Source organism: Salmo trutta, chromosome 18 (genome assembly GCF_901001165.1).
Source record: "Salmo trutta chromosome 18, fSalTru1.1, whole genome shotgun sequence".
Lineage (NCBI taxonomy): Eukaryota > Metazoa > Chordata > Actinopteri > Salmoniformes > Salmonidae > Salmo > Salmo trutta.
The window spans coordinates 41,908,760-41,935,639 of record NC_042974.1 but is presented as its reverse complement, the minus strand read 5'-3'; the positions used below and the strand labels follow the sequence as shown (position 1 = coordinate 41,935,639).

Here is a 26,880-nt window from a genome sequence, read left to right as displayed (position 1 = left end):
CCCTGCATTCTCTGCCTCCTGCTCCTGACTTCTGCACCCATTACGCCCAAGCATTACAGCTGCCTGTATTTCCTTTTGGGTTTTTCTATAACACGCCGTTTTAAAATCTGTCTATACAACATAATCTACATCTGAATGTATCATTAAACCATGGAATCTTCCAAGAATTTCCACAAAGTATTTCCAATGTGTAGGCCCCTTTGGGTCGACTCTGGTGACTCTTTAGTACTCACACGATTTTCTTTGGCTTGAGCTTTTACCAGTCCGGATTTAATTTAGTTTAATCATTCTCAGCTGGTATAAATGTATGTAACATGATACATTTAATTAACCCTTCCCTTTAAACATGTCAATTTCACCTGCAACTGAGTTTTAAATCACTAAAATACTACACTGCTCAAAAAAATAAAGGAAACACTTAGACCACACAATGTAACTCCAAGTCAATCACACTTCTGTGAAATCAAACTGTCCACTTAGGAAGCATCACTGATTGACAATAAATTTCACTTGCTGTTGTGCAAATGGAATAGACAACAGGTGGAAATGATAGGCAATTAGCAAGACACCCCCAATAAAGGAGTGGTTCTGCAGGTGGGGACCACAGACCACTTCTCAGTTCCTATGTCTTCCTGGCTGATGTTTTGGTCACTTTTGACTGCTGGCGGTGCTTTCACTCTAGTGGTAGCATGAGACGGAGTCTACAACCCACACAAGTGGCTCAGGTAGTGCAGCTCATCCAGGATGGCACATCAATGCGAGCTGTGGCAAGAAGGTTTGCTGTGTCTGTCAGCGTAGTATCCAGAGCATGGAGGCGCTACCAGGAGACAGGCCAGTACATCAGGAGACGTGGAGGAGGCCGTAGGAGGGCAACAACCCAGCAGCAGGACCGCTACCTCCGCCTTTGTGCAAGGTGGAACAGGAGAAGCACTGCCAGAGCCCTGCAAAATGACCTCCAGCAGGCCACAAATGTGCATGTGTCTGCTCAAACGGTCAGAAACAGACTCCATGAGGGTGGTTTGAGGGCCCGACATCCACAGGTGGGGGTTGTGCTTACAGCCCAACACCGTGCAGGACGTTGGCATTTGCCAGAGAACACCAAGATTGGCAAATTCGCCACTGGCGCCCTGTGCTCTTCACAGATGAAAGCAGGTTCACACTGAGCACGTGACAGAGTCTGGAGACGCCGTGGAGAACGTTCTGCTGCCTGCAACATCCTCCAGCATGACCGGTTTGGCGGTGGGTCAGTCATGGTGTGGGGTGGCATTAGTTTGGGGGGCCGCACAGCCCTCCATGTGCTCGCCAGAGGTAGCCTGACTGCCATTAGGTACCGAGATGAGATCCTCAGACCCCTTGTGAGACCATATGCTGGTGCGGTTGGCCCTGGGTTCCTCCTAATGCAACACAATGCTAGACCTCATGTGGCTGGAGTGTGTCAGCAGTTCCTGCAAGAGGAAGGCATTGATGCTATGGACTGGCCCGCCCGTTCCCCAGACCTGAATCCAATTGAGCACATCTGGGACATCATGTCTCGCTCCATCCACCTACGCCACGTTGCACCACAGACTGTCCAGGAGTTGGCGGATGCTTTAGTCCAGGTCTGGGAGGAGATCCCTCAGGAGACCATCCGCCACCTCATCAGGAGGATGCCCAGGCGTTGTAGGGAGGTCATACAGGCACGTGGAGGCCACACACACTACTGAGCCTCATTTTGACTTGTTTTAAGGACATTACATCAAAGTTGGATCAGCCTGTAGTGTGGTTTTCCACTTTAATTTTGAGTGTGACTCCAAATCCAGACCTCCATGGGTTGATAAATTGGATTTCCATTGATTATTTTTGGGTGATTTTGTTGTCAGCACATTCAACTATGTAAAGAAAAAAGTATTTCATAAGATTATTTCTTTCATTCAGATCTAGGATGTGTTGTTTAAGTGTTCCCTTTATTTTTTTGAGCAGTATATTTAACAAAATTTTTCCCACCATGACCCTTCATCTAGTCCTCTAGGTATGGGTAATAACCTTGTAAAACGACAAAACAACAACAAAAAAACACTACTCTGTACTTCACCTGTAGTTGACTTGTATTTGACATGCAATTTGTCCTTTGACCTTGACCTTTGTGCTAGAGATGAATGGTTTTCTGTGCAGTAAAGATCTAACCACGATGATCACAAGGATATAACAGTAGGGATGACCAGGGATGTTCTCTTGATAAGTGCATGAATTGGACCATTTTCCTCTCCTGCTCAGCATTCAAAACGTAACCAGAACTTTTGGCTGTCAGGGAAATTGTATGGAGTAAAAAGTACACTCAGAAAAAAGGGTGCTATCTAGAACCTAGGATTCTTCAGCTGTCCCCTTAGGAGAACCATTTGAATAACCCTTTTGGGTTATACGTAGAGCCCTTTCTACAGAGGGATCTACATGTAACCCAAAAGGGTTCTTCCTGGATCCAAAAAGGGAACCAACTGCCTGGAACCAAAAAGGGTTTGCCTATGGGGAGAGCCGAAGAACCCTTTTGGAACCCTTTTTTATAAGAGTGTAGTAAAGTAAAAGTTGTCAAAAATATAAATAGTAAAGTACAGATACCCCCAAAAACGACTTAAGTAGTACATTAAAGTATTGACCACTGATCAATTTGACCCATATAGTAAGTACAGTAAGTACACCAAGATCATAATATATGGTTTTAACCTCCCAAAATGTATTTTCTAGTAGCTGGGAATCACAGGAAGCTGCTGGGGGGAGGGCAGCCCATAATAATGGCTGGAAGGGAGTAAATGGAATGGCATCAAACACATGGAAGCCAAACATATTCCGCTCCAGCCATTACTATGAGCCCATCCTCCCCAATTATGTGCCACCAACCTCCTGTGCCGGGAATGTCCTCTTTCATATACTTTTTAACCCTTCGTTTTTAGACCCAACTGACCCAAAATGTTGATCAAAATGTTTGATTACCAAAGTCGTAAATCAATCAAATGATGACATTTAATGAAATGACATTTTTAGCAAAAGTTTAGCCAAACTTCAGATCTGTCCCTCGGCCTCTGAACATCACAAGGATATACTGCCTATGATTTGGCAGACAACTAAACAGACATGCTTCGTTTGTAAATTATGTCTGAGTGTTGGAGTGTGCCCCTGGCTATCTGTAGATTACAAAACAAACAATGGTGCCGTTTGGTTTGCTTAATATAAGTGTGAAATGATTTATACTTTTACTTTTGATAGTTAAGTATATTTTAGCAATTGCATTTACTTTTGATACATAAGTATATTTAAAACCAAATACTTTTAGACTTTTACTCAAGTAGTATTTTACGCGGTGACTTTTACTTGAGTAATTTTCTTTTAAGTTACAGTATCATTACTTTAACTCAAGTATGACAATTTGCTACTTTTTCCACCACTGAAATTGACCCGGAACATAACTCGTGTTGCATATAGCTTTTTCGAACATAAGGGCAGTGTTGAATTTCAGTGGCAGCATAGCGATAAAGATCGCAATAAATCCTACTTTTATTTTCAAACAGGTCAATTAAATACCCTAAATCACGCCTGTGGAGAGATGTTGACGAAGTAGCGTTGCGTAGAACCCACATGGTGTGTGAATGAGACCTTGCGGGCGAAATCTCCGCCCCTTGTTGAGATTGTGCTGCAGTTGGCAGTGCTGTTGCAGCAAAGGAGGTGGAGAGGATTCTTCCATCAGGATTCTACGTTTTTGTCCTCGAGTCTCTGGCTTCGTGCTGTTTGCAGGCTTCTCCGCGGTGAAGTTCATTGCGAATTGTTGATTGGTAAGTTTGATTATTTTATTGAGATAGGCTATTGGTTTGGTGCTCTTCTCGTTAATCTAAACTATGCGCAGATTAGGGTGCGAATAATTGTTTCATTGTGTCTAGCATCAGTTGCAAAGATATGGAAACGGGACAGAATTTATTTTATATCAACGTTGCTAGGGATGCAATCATACGTTGAAGTTGGTTCCTGTTCTTCTATTTACCCCGTAGAAGTTGTTTTTGCTTGGAACGCTATCAGATTTCTATTGTATTTGTGCAGCATAGTGTTTTTGAAAAGGCCATTCAGAGCTTGAATCAGTTAGCCACTTCGCAATCACAGAAGTGCGCCATGTTAATATGGAGGGTTAAGAGTGTATAGATAACGGTATACACACAAGAGCCTACTGCCTTTTGAAGAGACGCAGGCGTAGTCGCCCTGTATGTAGACAGATTGCAACGCTAATTTCAAACCAAACTGAAATTGTGACATTCAAAGCAAAATCATAGAATGTATTATATTAACTGTGCGTAATGATATTGAATTGGCGCCAAGATGTCATTATATCTGTATAACTTGAAACCATTATGTATAAGATATTATAGGCGATACGTATCCCTCACTGTAGGCATATGTCACATCTTAATCAATGCTCTACGCTACATGCGTCTCGAGGCTACCCTTTGATGTTGTGTCGAGTTAAAAACATTCAGCGACTTCATGTCATTGACACAATTTAAATCACACCCGAACTGCTAAAACGACCATTTGGTGGCAAAATCCCCCATTTGCCTCACGTCTTCACAGTTTGGTGCCAAACGGGGTTGTCTCTATATTGAGCTAAGTGGGCTTTGAGGCCTTTTAATTGGTTACGAACGCCTTGTGATTATGAGACATCCATGGGCTTTGCTCGCCCGAGTTGCACTGACTGTCGTGATGCAGTTCGGTCGTAAATCATTGCTCTGCTGCAGCATCACTATTGGGAGTAAGCGGGCCTCTTGCTATTGAATATTAATATTTAACACACCATTTCACAAACCCGTTATACCCATTTAGAGAATGGGATACTGCTCCATTAAGCCATCCAAGAGAAAACAGTAATGCGCATAGGCTACAAGTCAATAGGTCTCTGCTCAGTTGTTAGGACGGCTAGCATCATAGGCCATTGGCCTACTTGTGAACCCTTGGTGATGGTTTATGGTTCGCTGTGCTCTAGTATGAGTATGACTGTGATTAGAATGATCAAACAGTGTATCTCTCCATTTATCTCTCTCTGTCTTTGCCTCCGTCTTCTCTCGTTTTCTACCTATGAACCAGAGCAGTATGTGTTGCAACAGTATTTAGTGCAGACACTGGGTAGTGCAGTTTCTTTGGACTTCTGACCCCCCCTGCCAAAAAATGTAATAAAATTGAATGCATCAGCCCGACAGCCACTCAAAGTATAGACTACTGATCACTGTCCATGGTGCTGAAATTGCGACAAATCTATGCGACTGCCTATCAAATCGATGATGGGCTTTCTGTGGTGCCAGGGCATGTACCCTATAGCTTTGCTTTAGCTAATGGATAAATGTTTATTGGTAGGCCTATTGGGTGATTATTTTCTCATGTTAAGCCTAACATTTCACAAAGCTATAGTGCCTCAAGGCTGTGTTTTAGACTGCTGTCTGGTAGCAATAATCTAATAACTTGTTCATAATTAAACCTGGGAATTCAAACATTGCAGATTGTAAAATGTATTTTTGATACAAAAGCATACTAATCAGCAACCAATAGATTAAAATATATATATATACAACTGTCCTGTATAGCCTACCTAAACCTGCATTACATAAGTCGTTCTTGCACTCTCCCAGCTTGGATAGAAAGTTGTTGTGCATAAAACCAGTTTATTGCCAAATAAAACACTAGCTTACTAGGGATTGTTTCATTATGCAGTGTAACCTACTATCTATAGTGCCTTCAAAGTATTCACACCCTTTGACTTTTTCCATATTTTGTCGTGTTTTGTTGTGTTGTGCCAGAATTTAAAATGGATTACATTTAGATTTTTGTCACTGACCTGCACACAATACCCCATAATGTCAAAGTTGAAATGTTTTTTTATATATTTTACAAATGAATTAAAAATGAAAAGCTGAAATGTCTTCAGTCAATAAGTATTCAACCTCTTTGTTATGGCAAGGCTAAACAAGTTCAGGAGTAAACATTTGCTTAACAAGTCACATTATACGTCGTATTTAATACATTGTATTTAACATGATTTTTGAATGACTACCCCATCTCTGTACCCCACACATACAATTATCTGGTCCCTCAGTCGAGCAGTGCATTTCAAACACATATTCAACCACAAAGACCAGGGAGGTTTTCCAATGCCTTGCATAGAAGGGCACCTATTGGTAGATTGGTATAAAAAAAAAGCAGACATAGAATATCCCTTTGAGCATGGTGAAGTTATTAAATACACTTTGGATGGTGTATCAATACACCCAGTCACTACAACGATATATGCATCCTTCGTAACTCAGTTGCCAGAGAGGAAGGAAACCGCTCAAGGATTTCACCATGAAGCCAATGGTGACTTTAAAACAGTTACAGAGTTGAATGGCTGTGATAGGAGGAAACTGAGGATGGATCAACAACATTGTTGGTCTCATGTTTCATGAGCTGAAATTAAAGATCCCAGACATCTTCCATACACATAAAAAGCTTATTTCTCTCAAATGTTGTGCACAAATTTGTTACATCCCTGTTAGTGAGAAGTTCTCATTTGCCAAGATAATCCATCCACCTTACAGATGTGGCATTTCAAGAAGCTGATTAAACAACATAATAATTACACAGGTGCACCTTGTGCTGGGGACAAAAAAGGCCACTCTAAAATGTGCTGTTATGTCACACAACACAATGGCACTGATGTGTCAAGTTTTGAGGAAATGTACAATTGGCTTGCTGACTGCACAATTCTCCACTAGAGCTGTTGCCAGATAATTTAATGTGACATTTTCTACCATAATCCATCTCCAATGTTGTTTTAGAGAATTTAGCAGTACGTCCAACTGCCTCACAACCGCAGAGCATGTGTATGGCGTCGTGTGAGCGAGCGGTTTGCTGGTTTGCTCAGTTCAACTTTGTGAACTGAGTGCCCCATGGTGGCAGTGGGGTTATGCTATGGGCAGGCATGAGCTTCGGACAGTGAACACAAATGTATTTTATCAATGGCAATTTGAATGCACAGAGACACCATGACGAGATCTTGAGGCCCATTGTCGTTCTATTCATCCGCCGCCATGTTTCAGCATGATAATACACGGCTCCATGTCGCAAGGATCTGTACACAATTCATGGAGGCTGAAAATGTCCCAGTTTTTCCATGGCCTGTATACTCACCAGACATGTCACCCATTGAGCATGTTTTGGATGCTCTAGATCAATGTGTATGACAGCGTGTTCAAGTTCCCGCCAATATCCAGCAACTTCGCACAGCCATTGAAGAGGAGTGGATCAACACTTGAACCCGATCAAACATCTCTGGAGAGACCTGAAAATAGCTGTGCATCGACGCTCCCCATCCAACCTCAGAGCTTGAGAGGATCTGCAAAGAGGAATGGGAGAAACTTCCCATATTCAGGTGTGCCAAGCTTGAAGCGTCATACCCAAGAAGACTCTGGGCTGTAATTGCTGCCAAAGGTGCTTCAACAAAGTACTGGGTAAAGGGTCTAAATACTTATGTAATTTTTTAAATTTTTTATACATTTGCAAAAATCTCTAAACCTGTTTTTGCTTTGTTATTATGCGGTGTTGTGTGTTGATTGATGAGGAAAAATACGACTTCATCTATTTTAGAATAAGGCTGTAATGTAACAAAATGTGGAAAAAGTCAAGGGGTCTGAAAACTTTCTGAATGCACTGTACATCTCCACATATCTCCTTTAAAGTCAATCCAACACAGAATTTCAGTGTGAGTGGGTTTGGTTTCCCCATTAGTGGGTCAGGACCGACTTGTATAGCCTCACTCTAGCCTCTCCATCTATGGGACTCCTGGTCAGCTGTGCTGTGCAGCCCAGGCTGAGTGCTCTCCTCTGGGTGAGAATGGCTGTGAAGGCTGGCATGACCTTGCCTCGTGGGATCCTCTCTGGCTCTTCATCCACAATTCTGTAAGTGGGTTCGAGCCCCATCAGGGAGGGGAAAGGAGGCATGTGCTGGAAAGCTGCCAGCAGATAAGAAATGGAATAGTACGACAGAGAACTAGTGCGTTTGCCCAACAGCACAGCCCTGGCTAAATATAGACCACTCTGTTTCAGCCGGGAAGGTATTCAACATCGCCCCCACCTTTTCTCTCTCTTTTTCTGCCCTTCCTTATTGGACGTTTTAGTTAATTCGATGGAGACTCTCTCTCTCTCTCTCTCGTGGACTTGTCTGTATAAATGGAGAGATCGGAATTAATGGTTGACAGCGTTCTCAATGTTCTTTTCCTCTGTACCTTTTACCTCCCTTTCTTCTCCTGTCCTTTACATCAGGCTCTTTGGCATCCATTTAAGTAGTTTAATTCCCAGGCCGCCACCACCTTTTTTATCACACAAGAGAGGACATTTTCCTCTTTCTGTTAACACTGTGCCGGACCCAGAACCTAAGTGAGGCATGTAAAACATGTCCAGTGCTGATCTTGCTTTGCCTCAAGTTCTAATCACAGAGAGTTATGAGAGGTCCAGGGATGACCTCAGCTTGGGTCAGTCTGTGTTCTCTGACTTTACTACAGCTGTGCCCTGGGTGTCATCTAATATAAACAACCTGTTGGCAGTGGAAGATTATGCAGCATCACTGTGTGTGCGTGTGTGTGTGTGTGTGTGCGTGTGATTTATGGGTTGTTTGGAATCAGAAGGGAGTTGAATGAAGATAATGGTGTTGTAGTGGGCATTTTGGAATGTGGTGGTGTTTTAGTGGGCAGTGGTAGTGTGTAGAGAGGCCTGGGCTGTGGAATGTGTGATGTTTGACAGGATGGGGGGTGTTTATCAGTGGCTGGACAGGAGCTTGGTGCTGGGCCAAATTTGTCTCTACTGCTCAATTAAAAACAGCTACCGTTTTTCAATGGGTTTGGGTCTAAATGTAAAACATCACAGTCATGTGTATTCACTTATGGACCCAGGCAGTTTGTGTGAATACATTTTGTGTGCACACACAAGGGCCCATGTGTGCATGGCCCTAGGCCTAGGATTCAATCGGTATCGCCGACGTTCCGCGTCTTGTAGCCCGATTGACATTTAAAGGCAATGTTCCCGTGATAGCAGAGACGGCATTCACGGCAAACGCTGCATATGTCGGCTCTGTTGGAAATTACCTTTTAAATTTCAAGTGCGCTACAACACTGAACTTTGGCGATACTGATTGAATCCAGCCCTTATATTAAGAAGCAAAGTGCAATACAGCATCATTCTGTTGACTCTTACAGCAAGTAGGAGGAACTGCGCTGCTTGAGAGACAGAGGGCAAGGCTTGGTGTGTCTGGCAAGAGCCAGAGGAGAGAAGTGACAGAGGAAACTATAAAAACAAACGGCTGAGTGGCGTTTGAAAATAATGCATGCCATATCGATATTGCACATGTCAATGCTGCGATTTTTATATGAATTTGATTAAACACTCACTCTGGGATCTTAAGCACAAAAAATTAATGACATATTGCACAAATTCAATTTGTAACATACCACACGAATTGCAAAATTGGTATGATATCACACGAAATGGATGATGTAGTACACAAAAAAAATGGGTAGCTGTTTTGGCTCGTGAGCCCCACTTTCAAAACTACTGGCTGAAATTATACAAACATCTGAGAATGCGTCTTTAACTGCCCTATTTGTTGTGAATGTTTTGCGTTAACCTTCAGGCTATTGCCTTCTGCCTTTTGCTGATGGGAAACGATTTGCTTAGAGACGGAGAGAGAGAGAGATGCGACATGACCTTCACTGGGATTACTTTAATTAGATTTTCATGTGGCCAAAGGCGTGTCTGTTACATACAACATTAGCTGAAACCCTCAAATCCCAGATGTAGCAGCTCTGGGATAATGGTATAGAGTGGGAGTAAAACGCTAGCCAAGGAGACATACACTCTCTGTTAATCTGTTCTATCTCTAAAGAATCATTCCGCAAACACCCCCACATAATGTCAACATAAGGAAATGAAAATTAAGCACTAATATGCATTTGTTTCTTTTTAATTTTTGAGCTCATGAGATGTTTCGACACAGTTACATTTAAACAGAGTCCAAACCCCTCTGCTTAGAATTCAGAGGCTTTGAGAGAGGGTGACATGAAAGAGCTAATGATACAGTCAATGTGAAACCCAGTGTTTGCTCAGTACCTCTTTTACAGTGGCAAGAAAAAGTATGTGAACCCTTTGGAATTACCTGGATTTCTGCATAAATTGGTCATCACATTTGATCTGACCTTCATCTAAGTCACAACAATAGACACACACAGTGTGCTTAAACTAATAACACACACATTACTGTATTTTTCTTGTCTATATTGAATACATCATTTAAACATTCACAGTTTAGGTTGGAAAAAGTATGTGAACCCCTAGGCTAATGACTTCTCTAAAAGCTAATTAGTGTCAGGAGTCAGATAACCTGGAGTCCAATCAATGAGACGAGATTGGAGATGTTGGTTAGAGCTGCCCTGCCCTATAAAAAACACCCACAACATTTGAGTTTGCTATTCATAAGAAGCATTGCCTGATGTGAACCATGCCTCGAACAAAAGAGATCTCAGAACACCTAAGATTAAGAATTGTTGACTTGCATAAAGTTGGAAAGGATTACAAAAGTATCTCTAAAAGCCTTAGTGTGCATCAGTCCACAGTAAAACAAATTGTATATAAATGGAGAAAGTTCAGCACTATTGCTACTCTCCCTAGGAGTGGCCGTCCTGCAAAGATGACTGCAAGAGCACAGCGCAGAATGTTCAGTGAGGTTAAGAAGAATCCTAGAGTGTCAGCTAAAGACTTGCAGAAATCTCTGGAACATGCTAACATCTCTGTTGACGAGTCTACGATACATAAAACACTAAACAAGAATGGTGTTCATAGGAGGACACCTCGGAAGAAGCCACTGCTGTCCAAAAACAACATTGCTGCACGTCTGAAGTTTGCAAATTGTACCTGGATGTTCCACAGCGCTACTGGCAAAATATTCTGTGGACAGATGAAACTGCAGTTGAGTTGTTTGGAACGAACACACAACACTTTGTTTGGAGAAAAAAAGGCACAGCACACCAACATCAAAACCTCATCTCAACTGTAAAGTATGGTGGAGGGAGCGTCATGGTTTGTGGCCGCTATGCTGCATCAGGGCCTGGACAGCTTGCTATCATCAACGGAAAAATGAATTCCCAAGTTTATCAAGACTGTTATTAAATCCAAGGGTTCACATACTTTTCCCACACTGCACTGTGAATGTTTACACGGTGTGTTCAATAAAGACATCAAAACGTAGAATTGTTTGTGTGTTAGTTTAAGGAGACTGTTTTTCTATTGTTGTGACATAGATAAAGAACAGATAAAATTTTATGACCAATTTATTCAGAAATCCAGGTATTTCCAAAGGGTTCACATACTTTTCTTGCCACTGTAGATAGAGCAGCTTCAGGAGGTTGCTGTGGATATTAGCTGTACAGGCGGAGCCCCAGAATGAATCTACGGAAATGAGCGATTAGACGTCCCCCTGGGATAAGGCGAGGGTCTTAAACTCTGCTGCAGCTGGACTGGGGTTGTTCCTTTCCCTTTTTATCGCCATTTTTTCTTCTCCTTTATTTACAGTAACAGTATGTGAATGTCCCTCTCTTGCTGGATGTTTATGAAGTAATCTTGGGTCAGTTCAACCTTTCGCTACTATCTGTCCCTAGCTGTGGTGTGAAGCATTGTGAGTTAACCTTTGTCTTTCAGTGGTAAGAAACACGGTTTACTATCAAGGAGTCATGCTGAGATTTGCTCTAATGGACCTGTTCCCCTCAGAGCCTAGTCCCCCTGCAGTGTGTGTGTGTGATGTGTGTACTTGTCGTTGTGAGCTTTGAAGTTGTGCCAGTCTCACCCTTAGGATCACAGGATCAGCCAAGTACTTGTTGGGCCTCGCCATTGTCAATAATATACTGTTATAATGACAAAGCAGCTGATGGCCTCAACACACAGGCTGTCTGGATCCTGTAAAGCCCTGTCTCCTCTACATCCTTAGGGCTAGAGGTCCCTGGAATAACTGCATATGTTGACCAGCATAATGGCAGAAGCTTTTCCAAAATAATATTGTACTGTAATATCCTACTACAGTGCTGCATCCAGATACTCCTTCATATGACGTGTTTGTTTGGAGATCTGTGTGCTTGTTTTTCAATGTGCCTGTGTTTGTGGATGATTGTGTGCCTGGTGAGAGTTACATTTTTTTACGAAGGCTGGGGGCTCTGTGGGATTTGGGGGGTTGGGGGAGGAGCTATGCCGAGGGAGTGTTGAGGAGATTTTCCCCTGGAGTATTATTTTCCCAAAGATACACTTGGCATGTTGGGCAAAAAGTGGGGGGGGGGCCACTGGCAAAGCCCTCGGAGAGTGTCCTTGTACACATCATTCACATGGCTCACAGTGGCCACCCAGAATTGATTGCCCAGGAGACAGGAGTGATTGTTTGATTGGCTGACCTGCCAATAATGTCACAGCAGGAGATTGACATCAGAGCTGAGAGTAACGAGAACCGGGGATTCCCAAGGACTACCCGTTTCATGGTCTTGGTTTCCACTGTGATGCTGGATACTGACCACTGGATAGCCCAGCTGAGTTCCCATGCAGCTCTGCTCTAATAACAAAGTGATGTGAGCATGCCCAGAGACTCACGTATATAATCTAAATAGAGTAATATGACATCCCACAATGCACTGGGGGGGGGGAAGCACCTACTCAGTGCTCAGCTATGACCCTCCTAGATTTATGGAGGAGTTACAGCACATACTGTAGGGAGGGTGGAGTTCAGGGGAGTGTTCTTCCTGTTCTCTGCTCTGTACGTAGCTGCGGAAGGTGGTAATGTAATGGGAGACGTGCTGCAGAAAGCCTGTGTAAATCCATTGTGGATATATAACAGATATGGCAGGGGATTGGAGGAATTTTGGAATGCGTTGGCTCCCACTGGTGCTGCCAAAAGTGTACTTTATACCTTGAGCATACCAAACATTAGGTGCCCCCCCCCCATTTGCCCTCAGAACAGCCTCAATTAGTCATGGACTCCAATGCTTCCCACAGTTGTGTCAAGTTGGCTGGAGGTCCTTTGGGTGATGGACCATTCTTGATCCACACAGAAAACTGTTGAGTGGGAAAAACCCAATTGCAGTTCTTGGCACCTACTACCATGCCCCGTTCAAAGACGCTTAAATATTTTGTCCTGTAAATGGCACACATACACAATCCATGTCTCAATTTTCTCAAGGCTTAATAATCCTTCTATATCCTGTTTCCTCCCCTTCAACTACACTGATTGAAGTGGATTTAACAAGTGACATCAATAAGGGATCATCGCTTTCACCTGGATTCATCTGGTCAGTCTTTGTCATGGAAAGAGCAGCTGTTGTTAATGTTTTGTATATTCAGTGTATAGTCCTTATATACTAAGCACCTTCGATAATTTCAGATTTTATAAAGTGACTTATAGTATATACAACATGATTGATTTATGGGGGAAAAAAATATTTTTCTTTAGCCCATTTTCCATCTGTTTTATACAATCAATGGAATGCATTACTGTATAAACATATATGAATAAAATAATCGGTGCCCTGCAGTATTCAGATACCTGCTGACCAGTAACAGCCTAGATTTGAACACAGAAGAAATATATTACTAATAGATGGCTACAGATAGCTTGTGTAGAGTCTCAGGGATGCTAGAAATGGGTTAGGAGTATAGATTTTAGTAAAGGATAAGTGATGAGAGTTGCTGAACAGATGCTGAACTTTCTGGAAGCCACACTAAGCAGGTAATCAATCATGGGATCTTGTTCCTCCTCCCCTTTCCTTGGCTGTGCACCAATACTGTCCCACCCTGGTCTGAGATGGGAACAACCTGTGCTGTCTGCAGTGCAAATGTCTGAGATAAGCTTCAAAAGCCAAGAAAATGTAATCAAGACAGAGAGAACTGCTAGATAGATGCAGCGTGGGAGTGTTATTAAAACCTGAGGTCTAATCCAAAATATGGCCTCCCTGTGGCCGGTCAAACTAGATAAATATTTGTTTTCCCAAAAAGTAGGACTTGTGGTTTATGGAGACAGTGGGTAAGTGTTATGACTGCTCATAAGAAACCAAAAGATGAAAGGGGGGACACTCTACCTGTGATTCCATATGTGAACATTTGTCAACCTTGACTTGCAAGCCTGCATGTAGTTCATTGTTGGCTGGGTTGTCCTGCTATATATTGACTTATGTTTAGGATGTCCTGGTGCATCCATATCAGCTTGCATTGGATGAAGTTAGCCACATTACCTTTCCTCATTTAGGTGGGGAGGGAGATAAGAGATCTTGAGCCCTGAGGGGTCCTCTTGACTCTATTTGTTTCAATTGCTTCCTGCCCATCTCAGAGGAATGGCAATTTGCACCCTTCACTTCCTGACTAAGGTGGTGAGAAATTTGAAGAATCCCTTTTCCATGCAAGACAATAAGTGTTATTTCAGTCATTGTCGTTAAAGTAGCATTAGCAACTGTATTTTTAATTGTTATGGATAGAATTGCTGACAGTTTGTGGTTTACAACGAGTTTAGACCGACTTGTAGCTTCAACACAACATTGTTTCTCTCCCCAGATATATCTCCCAGGAGTCCTTTCCCTTGCTCTTGTCCCAACCGGTCTCTCAGCAAAGCTCCCGTTCAGCGTGGTGCACTGTTCCGCCTCAGTGGAGCCAGATGAAGCAGCCAAGATCCCGAACACAATTCAGATGATCATTAGGAGCTTCCTGTAAACGTGTTTTCACTTTCCACATGAACATTCAGCAGCCCATTATGCAATGCGCTGAGCCCTTCCGTGTGCTATCAGAGACCGGATTTATGTGTGAAGTGTATTTTGCTGAGGAGGGTTCACTGTTTATTTACATTGTGGATGTCCTCTTGCTGTGTGCGTGTGGCTAAGCTACAATATTAAGCTGGAAAAAGAGAGGATATTCAAAACAAGACCGCCCATCCGAAATCCTCCATTAAAACGTCCCATCACTGGCCCTTACTCCCATTAACCACAAAATGTCCGCCCCACTTTGGGAGTTGTGTATGGCGGGCTTGGCTCGTCCCCAAGGACAGCCAAAGTGCTTATGAGGGTGTCCATGGTGACATATTTGACATAAAATGCAGGGCAGGGCTCCAGTCCTCTGGGTCTGTATGGGCTGAACTGTCTGGATGCCTTATTCATTTGAGATTAGTTGATGTATGGTTTTGATTACTGCATAATTCTGCCTCTCCCTAGTATCCAACACTCTCTGTTACACTTTGGTTTGGCTTCTTGTTTGTTATTAAGGCTAGACACCAGTAGTTTAAGCTGTACAAACAGTATTTCTATGTTTTTTTACTACTTTTCATATCATTGACATCATGCTAGCGCTATTGTTGTTCATAGTTGCCATTCTGACTTCGGCGCTACGTTTCTGCCCAGTGTTTTGGCATTCCTCTGCTGGACTGAAGGACTGGACCAAAGGAGAGATGCCTTGGGTCATCAGTCTTATTTCTCTTGGGCCTTATTTTCTCCCAAATTATAGTTTTATTTAATGTACTTTTTTTCAGTCCAAGCCCATGAGCAGCAATGAATTTAATTCAGGTTATGCTGCACAACCTTGTGAAATGTGTTGTTCACAGTTGAAGCGTCTGTGCTGTGAATCGAACCATCTGTAAAGCGCAAAACTGTCAATGGTTCTATTCTCCTGTGCTGGGGAATGGGAATTATTTGGAGGACTAATTCTCTATCAGATTTGTGCAAATGTGTATATCTGGGAAATTTCAACTAGATCTGCCTGTGTTACCTGGCTGGAGGGATATGAGGGTCATCTTGGTTTCTTCATGTCGGATCTCTTTCACTAGTGATTTTGTCCAGGCCTTAATTGCTTTTAAAATTTACATTTGACCAGGGAACTGCTATAGAATATTTCCTTTCTTTGTTTGATCAGACGAAGAACTGATATAAATTTTTGTGCTGTATGTAACCTTGTTCTTCAATTAAACATATTTGGCATTGGCTTCTTTAAACAGGCCTTTTATTATTCAGGACAGGGAAGCGCTCTTCTGAAATGAAATATCCACAGTGCATTTGGCAAAGTCTCAGTTACCCGGCTCAGTGGTGTGAAAGTTACCCAGCTGTTCATCTTGCCTGATATCAGACCAGAAGCCAACTGGAAGACGTATGGTCGCTTTTAATGCCTGGTTTATTTACTGTACCACGAGGTGTGTCTGTTAGGAGAATTATCCTCTCATTTGTTAAACCTGGGTTAATGGCATACCAGGCGTAACATGAAAGTGGCCGAGATCCACAAAAATACGTAGTGGTCAAGTGTTGAGAGATGTGAGCGTTGCTGGTGGGCTGGAGGAGTGCCCGCCCCGAGCTTCCCTCTCTTTCTCCCTTCTGCTACACCACCTAAACGGACTCCTGGGTGGGAGGTTTTACTAAGGTATGCTTTGATACTGACTAGTGCTGTAGACACCTTGCCTGTCAAACAGCTAGCAGGGAGCAGAAGTATAGCATAAGGGAGATATCATATCCTTCTGTCTTTTGTTTGCTTGGCATTCTCTGTCCAACTACCCTTCCTCTATTGTCCTCTCAGCTGCGCCTGTGGACATTAACAGTTAATGACTTTGCCCTCTAAGCACAGATCCAAACTGTCTGGTTATATTATTTAGGCTCTAGGTTCAGAGACCCTCGATCCCTAAAGCCTGTGGCCCGCCGCCAGCCTCCTGCCCCCCCCCCCCCCCGACCCCCCCCCCCCCCCCCCCCCCCCCCATGCATGGAGAGGAGTGGCTGTTTTTGGGACAGAGGGAGAAGAGATTTTTGGCAACAGTGCATTGAGGGAGTTAACATTTGAGTGTTTGTACTCTGAGAGGAGAGTGGGTGGGAGAGTAATGGTATCCAGACCATTGTGTGCCTGGAATTTGCACTGTTTCTGCCTGTGCACTGGCTAGGGTTATGTAGTTTTTGGCTTTCAATAGGGGTGCATCAATATATTGGCAACCTTTCTGATTAAAGAGACTTTCCTGGAACTTTGGCAACTACACAAGTATTTTTTTAAACCTCTCGGTTTGGGCTGGATGTGTCAATGTGTACTTCATACATGCATAATCTATGAGCAGAAATACTGTCTTACCTCAATTACCCATGAAATCCCTAGATTGAAAGCGACTGTTTTCTGGAAGCTGTGTGGTGCCAATTTGAGTACTGCAAGCTTGGCCCAGATGGGCCAGCCCCCTAGCAATTCAAGAACCAGCCAATAAACTTCAGGCCCTCACCATTTTGAGTGACAGCAAAGATTGTCTATTATATTGACAATATAGTCAAGTGACTGCTCTAACTATGGAAATACTTATTCAAAGATTTGAAGGGAGGAGGCGAGATCAGGTGGGACCATTCTAGCCAATGAGAGGGCAGATACAGTGCCTTGCAAAAGTATTCATCCCCCTTGGTGTTTTTCCTATTTTGTTGCATTACAACCTGTAATTTAAATTGATTTTTATTTGGATTTCATGTAATGGACATACACAAAATAGTCCAAATTGGTGAAGTGAAATGAAAAAAATAACTTGTTTAAAAAATAAAAAATAAAAAACAAAAATGGAAAAGTGGTGCATGCATACAGTGGGGGGAAAAAGTATTTGATCCCCTGCTGATTTTGTACGTTTGCCCACTGATAAAGAAAGGATCAGTCTATAATTTTAACGGTAGGTTTATTTGAACAGTCAGAGACAGAACAACAAAAATATCCAGAAAAATGCATGTCAAAAATGTTATAAATTGATTTGCATTTTAATGAGGGAAATAAGTATTTGACCCCCTCTCAATCAGAAAGACTTCTGGCTCCCAGGTGTCTTTTATACAGGTAACGAGCTGAGATTAGGAGCACACTCTTAAAGGGTGCTCCTAACCGCAGCTTGTTACCTGTAAAAAAGACACCTGTCCACAGAAACAATCAATCAATCAGATTCCAAACTCTCCACCATGGCCAAGACCAAAGAGCTCTCCAAGGATGTCAGGGACAAGATTGTAGACCTACACAAGGCTGGAATGGGCCACAAGACCATCGCCAAGCATCTTGGTGAGAAGGTGACAACATTTGGTGCAATTATTCGCAAATGGAAGAAACACAAAAGAACTGTCAATCTCCCTCCGCCTGGGGCTCCATGCAAGATCTCACCTCGTGGGGTTGCAATGATCATGAGAACGGTGAGGAATCAGCCCAGAACTACACGGGAGGATCTTGTCAATGATCTCAAGGCAGCTGGGACCATAGTCACCAAGAAAACAATTGGTAACACACTACGCCGTGAAGGACTGAAATCCTGCAGCGCCCGCAAGGTCCCCCTGCTCAAGAAAGCACATATACATTCCCGTCTGAAGTTTGCCAATGAACATCTGAATCATTCAGAGGACAACTGGTGAAAGTGTTGTGGTCAGATGAGACCAAAATGGAGCTCTTTGGCATCAACTCAACTCGCCATGTTTGGAGGAGGAGGAATGCTGCCTTTGACCCCAAGAACACCATCTCCACCGTCAAACATGGAGGTGGAAACATTATGCTTTGGGGGTGTTTTTCTGCTAAGGGGACAGGACAACTTCACCGCATCAAAGGGACGATGGACGGGGCCATGTAACGTCAAATCTTGGGTGAGAACATCCTTCCCTCAGCCAGGGCATTGAAAATGGGTCGTGGATGGGTATTCCAGCATGACAATGACCCAAAACACACGGCCAAGGCAACAAAGGAGTGGCTCAAGAAGAAGCACATTAAGGTCCTGGAGTGGCCTAGCCAGTTTCCAGACCTTAATCCCATGACTTAAAGATTGCTGTACACCAGCGGAACCCATCCAACTTGAAGGAGCTAGAGCCTTGAAGAATGGGCAAAAATCCCAGTGGCTAGATGTGCCAAGCTTATCGAGACACCCCAAGAGACTTGCAGCTGTAATTTCTGCAAAAGGTGGCTCTACAAAGTATTGACTTTTGGGGGTGAATAGTTATGCACGCTCAAGTTTTCAGTTTTTCTGTCTTACTTCTTGTTTGTTTCACAATAAAAAATATTTTGCATCTTCAAAGTGGTAGGCATGTTGTGTAAATCAAATGATACAAACCCACAAAAAAACAATTTTAATTCCAGGTTGTAAGGCAACAAAATAGGAAAAATGCCAAGGGGGGTAAATACTTTCACAAGCCACTGTATGTGTGTGAACAAAAGGCTATAGAGATAGATAGAGGATTCATCTTTGTATCTGCACAATAATTGCATCTGTGACTGCATGGGCAGTGACATTGAGGCTCTCCATTTTAAAGTAGTCCATTTTCTTCATTAGCTGATTGCTCCCAACTCATTGGAATCCTCACCCAGTTTACATTTTTTAAATGGTGGAAGGACTCATTGGCAATGTTCATGCTAAAACAGGTTATAACCATGAGGGGCTATATCCAACAGGAAAACTGGGGTGGCAGGTAGCCTAGTGGTTAGACCGTTGGACTAATAACCGAAAGGTTGCAAGATCGAAACACTGAGCTGACAAGGTAAAAAAAAGCTGTCATTTTGCCCCTAAACAAAGCCACTGTTCCTAGGCCATCATTGAAAATAAGAATTTGTTCTTAACTGACTTGCCTAGTTAAATAAAAATACATTTAAAAAAACTCAGATATAAAGTTGTTTTCTTCAAAGTTTCCAAAATGCCACTTGTATCAGTGCATTTGTAACAACCTAACCATTAGAAAACTTCTATTCAATAAAATAAGCACCATGTAGAAAATTAGCAATACAAAATGTGTTGACCAAATTTGACAATCTCTCATTGACCTCCATACAAAAATTCCTCACTTCGTGGCCTTATTTTCGTGGACAGATTTTGTGCGGAGTAAAACCTCTCGCTTCACCTCTTCCTCCCAGGTGACAGCTAGCAAGATGCACATTGACGAGTTGCACAATGAAAGAAGAAAGTTGGCCCAGGTCTCGCCAGCATTATCCCATGAAGTAGCCCAACGGCTCAGTAACACAGCAGAGAGCGAGAGAGCAATCACTTATTACATCTGCACATATATGATGTAGTACGCAATTTTCGGGGACCCATTTTGGCTCTTGACCTCTACCGTAATTTCCGGACCATTGAGCGCACTATAAGCCGCACCCACTGAATTTAAAAAAAAATATTATTTTGAACATAAATAAGCCGCACGTCTATAAGCCGCAGGTGCCTACCGGTACATTGAAACAAATGAACTTTACACAGGCTTTAACGAAACACGGCTTGTAACAAAAATAAATAGGCTTTAACGAAACACGGCTTGTAACAAAAAAGAAAAAATTAGCAGTAAACAGTAGCCTACCAAGGAAGTCATTGCTCCAGACCAAGCTCCCGTGCAGCAGCTCTATTTCCTTTTCCAACAGCCAGATCAATCGCCTTCAACTTGAAAGCTGCATCATATGCATTTCTCCGTGTCTTTGCCATGATGAGGGTGACAAAATGACTACCGTAATCAGAATGATGGGAAGTTTGAGAGCGCTCGATTTAATCTAAACAGTAAACAAAAAAGTTGTTTGACCTTAACCCGTTCGGCAATTTCATTGGTCTAATGAAAGCTTCATGCCGCCAAAAAACTGAGCACGTCACACAATGTGTTTAAAGAAAATTAAATAATTTTTTCGAAATCGGGAAAAATCCATATCTTAGCCGCATCATTGTTTAAGCCGCGAGGTTCAAAGCCTGGGGAAAAAGTAACGGCTTATAGTCCGGAAATTACGGTACTTTGAGAACTACTGGCTAAAAAGTATGCTAATCTTCCAGAAAGTCTATTTAAATGTGGTAGACTATTGCTGCCCTCATGAACTTGCACACAAGGTACCAACATGCCCATCAGCATCGATAATGGTACTGAAAATAACTGCTATGGTTTGGAAAATACTGGTTTGATACTGCTGTACTTATAAAATCTATAGGCGGATGTATTTCTGCCTGTTAAATTCACTTGCTGTCCTTAGGTCAGTGTTGATGAAACTCATTTTATTAATGGAAAAGGAAAAGAGTTAATTTATTTCACTATTGCTGTTTATGAGAAGGTTTTTCCTCTACCATCACCCCCACTGTGAAGCCCAGTAAGCTGTGACTAAAGGCTTTGGCTGATCCAATAGTGTGACATCTCTCTTCCTCTGAATAAAGCCTACTGTGTTACTACGGATGAAGGGAGGTCAGAGAGCGGTTTTCCTCAGTGCACGCTTACTATTGATCATGAGAGACGCACACATCCCCAACCCCACATACACTCAGGCCTTTATTCATAATTCATCCACACAGCAGGAGTGTATTCACCAGGAGACTACTGTAATATTGCTAGTGCTGTTGACCAACATGAGTGCTATCTGAACTGAACATGAATGAACACGATGGAGACCGGCACAACCAAATATTTTCTGTGCATTCATCTGATTTGCACAAACACACTAACATCAACAGATGTTGTTAATGGTTACACACTTCGGGTTCATATGATTGGCTGAGCCCTCGTCAGGTGAGAATCTCCAATTAACTTAGGTCTGTAAGACCGTAGCCTTGGTTCGTTAAGAGGCCTCTCCAGGCTGACTGTCACAGTTGGGCTGGCTAGACTGAAGATATTGGAATCATCTGGGTACCATCCATTGAAGTACATATGTATATACCCAGCTATTTTAAAAAACAGACCCACTTGTCATATTTGGCATGCCAGAGAACTCCCTTGAGTAGGTTTATCACGGCTCCAACACACATCCCATATATCACTGGATCATTAGACACAGCCCTGTAGGCTCCTCAGGGCCCTCGGTCTAATGAGGTGATGACGTGTGGCCCCCTCGATTCCACTCCACTGGTCCCACTGTGGCCCTTGCTGCACTCTCTCTGTCTCACTGCCACATGTTCACATCTCTTGGAATCCTCATATGAAGAAGGGAGGAGGGAGAGAGTGTAAAATCAGTCTCCATATTTTATTAGCAGAGGGAATGTATGAATCAATGCATTCAATGAGGACTGTATTGTGCAATTTGATGTTTATATTGTCCAGAAAGACTTTATAATATATTTTGTATTATTACCACCAAAGGCAAATACTGCAGCAGAGTTTGTCTGGTCAATGATGTCATTTTCAGAGTGACAATACTGCACAATGCACTTCCAATGATTGGCGTCTGGAACTATTGAGAAGTGTGCACTTTCTTTTATTGGCTGTTGGATGTACTTTGGATTACCTCCATTTCCAAAGGCATGGGCACACCCCCTCTCCCTTCTCCCCTCTCGGCCGGGACAGTCACTGCCGGGACAGTCACACACTGTGTGTGTGTCTGACATTCTTTTACGGCACATGACATTGCAGAGGTGTCCGGAAGCCAGTGAATGACTGACTTGATTCCAGCCAGGCTCTGGTTTGACTCTGCGGGGCCACAAAGGGAGGCTGTTATCAGTCCCCTGACGCCAGCACCATGGGATCACCATGGGAGCTGTGGAGAGTGAATAATCGGCATGCAGAGGCATACTAGGTCACTGAAGGACTGCCCGCCCAGTCGCCCAGACAGAATTCCTAATCACTCTTAGTTGTTGAGATGATGCCTGTTAAGAATCATGAGTATGAGTGTCCCCTGAGGGTTCTTAGTTTGACACAATTATTGGCTCGTAAATATAAACAGTTTAAACATTGTTCCGCTATCAGATTTTCTACAGAAAGTATTCAGACCCCTTGACTTTTTCCAGATTTTGTTACATTACAGCCTTATTCTAAAATTGATTAAATAAATAAAAATCCTCAGCAATCTACACACAATACCCCAAAATGACAAAGCGTAAACAGGTTTTTAGACATTTTTGTATATGTATTAAATATAAAAAACAGACACCTTATTTACATAAGTATTCAGACCCTTTGCTATGAGTCTCGAAATTGAGCTCAGGTGCATCATGTTTCCATTGATCATCCTTGAGATGTTTCTACAACTTGATTTGAGTCCACCTGTGGTATATTCAATTGATTGGACATGATTTGGAAAGATACACCTGTCTATATAAGGTCCCACAGTTGACAGTGCATGTCAGAGCAAGAACCAAGCCATTGTCAGTAGAGCTCAGAGACTGGATTATGTCGAGGCATAGATCTGGGTACCAAAACATTTCTGCAGGCTTGAAGGTCCCCAAGAACGCAGCATAATTCTTAAATGGAAGAAGTTTAGAACCACCAAGACTCTTCCTAGAGCAGGCCGGCCGGCCAAACTGAGCAATCGGGGGAGAAGGACCTTGGTTAGGGAGGTGACCAAGAACCTGATGGTCACTCTGATAGAGCTCCAGAGTTCCTCGGTGGAGATGGGAGAACCTTCCAGAAGGACAACCATCTCTGCAGCACTCCACCAATCAGGCCTTTATGGCAGTGGCCAGACGGAAGCCTCTCCTCAGTAAAAGGCACATGACAGCCAACTGGGAGTTTGCCAAAAGGCACCTAAAGACTCTCAGACCATGAGAAACAAGATACTCTGGTCTGATGAAACCAATATTGAACTCTTTGGCCTCAATGCCAATCGTCACGTCTGGAGGAAACCTGGCACCATCCCTATGGTGAAGCATGGTGGTGGCAGGATGTTTTTCAGCGGCAGGGACTGGGAGACTAGTCAGGATCAAGGCAAAGATGAACGGAGCAAAGTACAGAAAGATCCTTGATGAAAACCTGCTCCAGAGGGCTCAGGACCTCAGACTGCGGTGAAGGTTCACCTTCTAACAGGACAACGACTCGAAGCAACCAGCCAAGACAACGCAGGAGTGGCTTCGGGACAAGTCTCTGAATGTCCTTGCCAGAGCCCGGACTTGAACCCGATTGAACATCTCTGGAGAGACCTGAAAATAGCTGCAGAGAAGAATGGGAGAAACTCCCCAAATACAGGTGTGCCAAGCTTGTAGTGTCATACCCAAGAAGACTCAAGGCTGTAATCGCTGCCAAAGGTGCTTCAACAAAGTACTGAGTAAAGGGTCTGAATACATTTTACATTTACATTTTAGTCATTTAGCAGACGCTCTTATCCAGAGCGACTTACAGTAGTGAATGCATACATTTCATACATTTTTTTTTTTTTACTGGCCCCCCGTGGGAATCGAACCCACAACCCTGGCGTTGCACACACCATGCTGGCGTTGCAAACCCCATGCTCTACCAACTGAGCCACAGGGAATGACCTGTGGCTCAGTTATGTAAATGTGATATTTGCTCAAATAAAAAAAACTGTTTTTGCTTTGTCATTATGGGGCATTGTGTATAGACTAATATAACCTAACAAAATGTGGAAAAAGTCAAGGGGTCTGTATACTTTCCGAAGGCACTGTATGACACATGAACATTCTATGTCAACGTGTTTCGATAGGAGTTAAGAAAAGGACATGTATCTCCATCTTGCTTATAGTTATCCATAAGTGACTGCTATTCCTTGGTGAATTCTGTTATTGTGCCTACATAAGCCTCAGAGTAGACATTCAGCTCTCAGACAGAAACGGACATGTATTTTAGACTTTATCATAAAAGACATAGCAACTGCTTAAGACATTAGCTGTCCATTTATTGGATAACCTAATAACCAGGCTGAAATGTTTGACATGGAAAACCCCCAAAATATCTTGTGACCGAGGTTTTGGTATTTTATTGGTGTCATTATGTTATTCTCTTCAGTGTCTGACCGTCTGGTGTAATTCTCCTTCACACCATAGCCCTATATCCCAGATGTTATTGTGGCCGTAGGGTCACCAGTTTGGACCTTATCAAAGAATGCATATTATGGTCTGGATAGATTTTTAGTAAATCGACTGGAGGCATTCCACAGTGGATCCTGGAACTTGACCAGAATAGGTCATGTCCTGAAGTTAGCCTCCCTTATCTGGGCACTGGTTTAGGGTAGGCTTCACCTTCAAAAATATTACAGGAGTGGCTTATAGCTTAGATAGAATAGCCCCACAAGCCTGAATGATGTGTCCACAACTGACTTGAGAAATTCCCTGTCTCTCAGGAGCCAAGGGTAACACAGTCTTCATTTTGTTATACTATGAAGTGAAGGGTTAGCGTGCTGCGCTAAGAATGTTGACACTCTGTTCCAGAGACTCTGTCACTTCAAAGTGCTGTTTGTGTACCTTGGCGACCTTGGACTGTCTTTCTCCAAGCGATCTCGATGAAACTCAACAGCTGTCCAACATAGCCCAGATGCTGTAGATGGAACCAGTCACGGAATCATTCTGAAAAGCTCTGGACAGTTTTCCTCTTCTGTCAGAATGAATGGGAAAGTCTCATTTGACTAGATTGTGCCAAAGCAGGTGACAAGCATGACCCACATATTTAGTCAGTGTTTTACTGTAGGGCAATTCCACGGTAACAAAATTACGCTGAGACTCACATTTTTCACTTTAAAAGTATGACAAACAAAAAGCCCTGATTGCAAAGTTAAATTTTTTTTTAATCAATTTTCAAAAACACATTTACTCGAAGAACAGTGCAGAAGTAAATTTTGGTAAGAAACGGACAGTAAAATGTTCCACAGTTTATGTGACCACGTTTTACAAAAAAACGGTTCAATATCTACTCTGAATTAAGATTTAAAGATGTCTGCAGAACGAATGGGGTGTCAGCTATGATATGAAATCTCTTTTGGTTATATAACAAGTGAAGTGGATTAACACCTGGTAACAGGACGATAGTAACAGAATGACGACATGGGTCCCTGATCTGTACTATACACAAATGCATAATTCTGAAAGTCATTCTCTTCATGGTGATGTATGCTGAATAGGTACACAAAGGTAGAAAAATGTAATATCATTCTTTGCATGTTTGGGGATTATTGTACACACTGGCTATTATTCTAATGAGCCCCAACCCTCAAACAAGACCAAATTTGGTACTAATCATAGATGTCTCTGTTTCACAAGTTTAGACATCATCAAATTATACTGTACTCTACTTTAGTGTACTGTACTAAACTCTACTCTACATTACTGTATTGTACTGACCTATACTCCACTGTTCTTTACTGTGCTAAACTCTACTGTACTGTTTTGTACTGACCTCTACTTTACTGTGCTGTCCAAACTTGTGAAACAGACGTCTTTGATTGGTTCAGATTTGGACTGACCAAATTTCAACTACTTTTGGAAGTCCGGTGCTCAGTGGGTGAGCGGGCTGGTTATGGGAGGGAGGGAGAGTAATTATGTTTTTAGAAATATTTACAAATTAATAAAAAATGTTAAGCTGAAATGTCTTGAGTCAGTAAGTATTCAACCCCTTTGCTATGGCAAGCCTAAATACACATAAGAAGTTGCAATAATAGTGTTTTAACATGATTTTTTAATGACTGCTTCATCTCTGTACCCCATACATACAATTAAGGTCCCTCGGTCGAGCAGTGAATTTCAAAGAGATTCAGCCACAAAGACCAGGGAGGTTTTCCAATGCCTCGCAAATAAGTGCACCTATTGGTAGATGGGTAAAAAAAAGACATTGAATAACCCTTTGAGCATGGTGAAGTTATTAATTACATTTTGGATGGTTTATCAATATACCCAGTCACTACAAAGATACAGGCATCCTTAACAAACTCAGTTGCCGGAGAGGAAGGAAGCCACTCAGGGATTTCACCATGAGGCCAATGGTGACTTTAAAACAGTTACAGAGTTTAATGGCTGTGATAGGAGAAAACTGAGGATGGATCAAAAACATTGTAGATTTATTATTTTTTATTTAACCTTTATTTAACTAGGCAAGTCGGTTAAGAACAAAATCTTATTTACAATGACGGCCTACTTACAATGACGGCCTAGTTACTCCACAATACAAACCTAAATGACAGAGTGAAAAGAAGGAAGCCTGTACAGAAT

General features: G+C 42.6%; 1 protein-coding gene across 1 annotated transcript in view; it reads left to right on the top strand.

Annotated features, from left to right (window-relative positions):
- Window positions 1–3,664: 3,664 nt before the first annotated feature.
- LOC115153313 (spectrin beta chain, non-erythrocytic 1) overlaps window positions 3,665–26,880 on the top strand; it is a 115,688-nt gene continuing 92,472 nt past the window's right edge. Inside the window, exon 1 of the mRNA XM_029698634.1 lies at window positions 3,665–3,800. The gene's annotated coding sequence lies outside the window, so the exon portion shown is untranslated. The remainder of the gene's footprint in view (window positions 3,801–26,880) is intronic.